We start from the raw sequence: 4,235 nt of genomic DNA, 5'->3' as shown, positions 1-4,235 counted from the left end.
TAAAGTAATAACTTAAAAGCAGATTTTTTTTTTCAGTAATAAGAGCTATTTTTAAGAATCAACCTTTTTTTTTCTCTTGAAGTTTAAATCATTCTCTTTATTTTCAAGAAAGGATAAAGGTCATCTAAATTATTTTATGCATTAGTAAACTTGGCATTCCTGCCCATGGGAATCTAATGATGGCTGGGCTTAATACTGTGAGAAAATTTTCTTTCGGGGGCATTCTGTTAGAAAAGGAGAACATCAGTTTTTGCTTTGTTTTATTTTTCACATAGAAAGAGGATTCAGGTTTTTGCTTATTTATTCAGGTTTCATTTAAATGCTCTTTGCTACTATATAGGCCTTAGCAGGGTGTAGGGTGAGGTGGGAATTGACCTACCAAACTTTAAAACCACATAAGCAAAATTGATGGAGCCTATTTAAAGAATTGAGAAAAATACTTATCTCCAAATCCATTGGCTATAAACTTTAATTCCTCTGAATAGATCCCTGGTTTCCCTTTTTATGATGTTGAAGAGTTAATGATTTCAATGGATTGGATAATGGTTTCTTTCCAAAGCCTCCTACTGGGATGGTGTAACCACAGTGTAAAATGGTATAACGCTTCCTCAAAAATCTGAAAATAGAAATATTATTTCTTGGTATATATATATATCTTCTACTTGATATATATCCTAGACAAGTAAGTTGTCACAGAAATAGATATATGTACACCATGTTCATCACAACACTAATCACAATAGCAAAATGATGAAAACAACCTAAATGCCCATCAATGGAAGAATGGATGAACAAACTTTGGTACATATGCTCACTGGGAAATAACCCAACAATAAGAATAACAATGAATGTGCAAAACATGGATCAACCTGCAGGTCATTATGCTGAATGAAATAAGTCAGTCACAAAAGGACAAATATTGTATAAGATCACTATTGTAAAAAGTCAAGTAAAGGTTTTCACACAGAAGGAACAAGTTAGAAATGGATTTCTGACTGGAAACTCGTGACAGAGAAAAAGCACACCCTTTTAAGGCTACTTTATGAGGCACTTGTGGATTGTAAGAAAAGTGATCATGCTTCCAAAGTCATGGTGGAATTGCTGGCAAGTTACACTGAAGATAATGCATCTCAAGCTAGAGTTGATGCCCACAAGTGCATTGTTTAGGCATTGAAAGATCCAAGTGCATTCCTTTTGGACCATCTTCTTACTTTAAAACCAGTCAAGTTTTGGAAGGTGAGTTTATTCATGACCTTTTACCATTTTTGTGAGTGCTAAATTGGTATCATATGTCATGTTTTATCAGAGTAATAAAGACTTCATTGATTCATTAGGGTTCTTACATGAGCAGAACATGGCAAAAATGAGACTACTTACTTTTATGGGAATGGCCATGGAAAATAAAGGAATTTCATTTGACACAATGCAACAAGAACTTCAAATTGGAGCTGATGATGTTGAAGCATTTGTTATTGATGCGGTAAGAACTAAAATGGTCTACTGCAAAATTGATCAGACTCAGATAAAAGTGGTTGTCAGTCATAGTACACATCGAACATTTGTGGAAAACAGCAATGGCAACAACTGTAGACACACTTAACACCTGGAAACAAAACTTGAACAAAGTAAAAACAACCTTATGAGTTTTTCTGATACATGAATTTTTATGGATATAATTTTGTGTGTTTTTTGGGCATGGAAATATTTAAGTCATAGTAAAACATAAACAGAAATTAAAAAAAAAAAAAAGTGTTTGATGGATACCATGGGTGGGAGAGGAGGGGAGTGTGGATCACTGATTGAACAGTTGTTGCTGTTGTTATTAAGTGCTGTCAAGTCAGTTCCAACTCATAGAGGCCCTGTGTAGGGTTTCTGAGGAGCAGCTGCTGGATTTGAACTGCTAATCTTGTGGTTCAAAGTGCAGTGCTGATCCTACATTGCTACGCCAGGAGTACGTGGTTGAAGTATAGCCAAATGTTAACTTCAGTGAAAGGAAAAGTTTTTTTTTAAATAAAAGCTTAAAAAAAGAGAAAATAATTTTATGGGCAAATCAGGATACCTCCTATATAACATAAATGGGATATAATATAATATGTTCATATATGTATGTATGTATGTGTTTATTCATAATTGTTTTATATATTTATTGATATGAAAAAATACTTACAAATGTACTGTTGAATAAATTTAAGTGTACTATAATTTTCTATTATGCATAAAACGTTTCTACATGTTTAGTGACATAAAACTACACAAATTTATTATGCCACAATTTTTATCAGGCTTCTAGCACAGCACTGCTGGGTTTTCTCTTCAGTATATCACAAAACTGAAATCATGGTATTGACTAGGCTCAATTCTCATCCACTTCCAATCTTGTTTTTGTTGTTGGCATAATTTATTTTCTTGAGCTTGTGTGTATTGGGTTTCTACTTCCTTATTGGCCACGAGATAAGAGCTATTCTGAGCTCCAGAAATTCACTATTTCTTGATATGTGGTCCCCTCTATTTAAAAATCAATGCACAGAATTCCCCCCTGTACTTGAATATTTTACTCCCTGCTCTGCCATAAGCCAGAGAAAATTTTGACTTTTAAAGGGTTCTGACTCCTAGTGATCCTGTACAGAATTTCCAAGGAACAACTGGTAGGTTTGAACCACCAATCTTGTGGTTAATAGTCCAGTGCTTATCCTAAAGAGCCACAAATTTATGTTGTATTCCTGTAATTATATGTTACTGTTGGGTGTCATCAGTGGGTATCCACTCATAGCAAACTTATTCACAACAGAAAGAAACACTGCCCAGTCCTGTGCCAAATTCACAATCATTGCTAGACTTGAGACCATTGCTGTTGCTATGATGCCACTCCATCCTGTAGGGGATCTACCTCTTTTTTGCTGATCTTCACTTTACCAAGCATGATGTCATTCTCCAGGGACTGGTTCCTCCTGATAATATGTCTGAAGTATGAGAGACAAAGTCTAGCTGTCCTGACTTCTAGGAGCATTCTGGCTATACTTCTTCCAACGCATATTTGTGTTTTCCTTTTGTAGTTCATGGTACTTTAATATTCTACTCCAACACCATAACTCAAATGTATCAAATCTACTATGGTCTTATTTACTCATTGTCTAACTTTCACATGCATATAATGTTACAGAAAATACCATGTGTTGGGTCAGGCTGTTAGTCCTCAAACTGACATCTTTGCTCTTGAACGTTTTCAAGAGGTATTGTGCAACAGAAATGCCATACATTGTTTAATTTCTTGACTGCTGCTTCCATGAGTGTTGATGGTGGATCCAAGCAAAATGAAGTATTTGAAAACTTAAATCCTTTCTCCATTTCTCATGATGTTGTTTATTGCTCCAATGGTGAGGACTTTGGTTTGTTTACATTGAGGTGCAACCCACACTGAAGACTGTGGTCTTTGATCTTCATTAGTAAGTATTTTACATTTCTTGGTTTTCAGTATCAAAGTTGTAGCATATCACAGGTTGTTAATGAGTCTTCCTCCAATCCTTATGCCAAGTTCTTCTTTTCTTCTTCATATAATCAAGTTTCTTGAATATTTGTTCAACATACAGACTGAATAAGTATAGTGAAAGCATACAACCCTGGTGTCCACCTTTCCTTATTTTAAACTATTCAGTGTTCCACTCTTATGTTCTAATGACTACTTCTTGGTCTATGTACAGGTTCCTCATAAGCACAATTAAGTGTTCTGGGATACTCAGTCTCTGCAAGCTGTCCATAACTTATCATGTTCAACACAAATGAAAATCTTTATTTAGTCAATGAAGCACAGGTGAACATCTTTCTGTTATTTTCTGCCTTCAGCCAAGATTCATCTGATGTCAGAATTATATCCCTCATTCTATGTCCTCATCTCAGTCTTGGACCTCTGGTAGTTCTCTTCCAGTGTATGGTTGCAGTGATTTTGAATTATCACGAGCAAAATTTTATTTTCATGTGATATTAATTATGTGATCTGATGATTTCTGCATTCCATTGGGTCACCTCTCTTTAGAATGTGCACAAAAATAGATCTCTTTCAGTCAGTTGGCCAGGTAGCCATCTTCCAAATTTCTTGGCATACATGAGTGAGTACCTGCAGTGCCACATCAGTTTGTTGAAAGATTTCAATTTGTATTCACAATTCATAGAGCCTTATTTTTTCCCCAATGACTGTGGTGTATCTTGAGCTTGTTCTTTCAGTATAATTGACTCTTGAT

The 4,235-nt window shown here is 35.2% G+C and overlaps 1 pseudogene; it reads left to right on the top strand.

The window, feature by feature from the left end:
- Positions 1 to 987: 987 nt before the first annotated feature.
- LOC102821177 lies at positions 988 to 1,643 on the top strand (annotated as a pseudogene).
- Positions 1,644 to 4,235: the final 2,592 nt, after the last annotated feature.

Source organism: Chrysochloris asiatica, unplaced genomic scaffold (assembly GCF_000296735.1).
Source record: "Chrysochloris asiatica unplaced genomic scaffold, ChrAsi1.0 scaffold00109, whole genome shotgun sequence".
Lineage (NCBI taxonomy): Eukaryota > Metazoa > Chordata > Mammalia > Afrosoricida > Chrysochloridae > Chrysochloris > Chrysochloris asiatica.
This window is presented reverse-complemented; position numbering and strand designations above follow the sequence as displayed.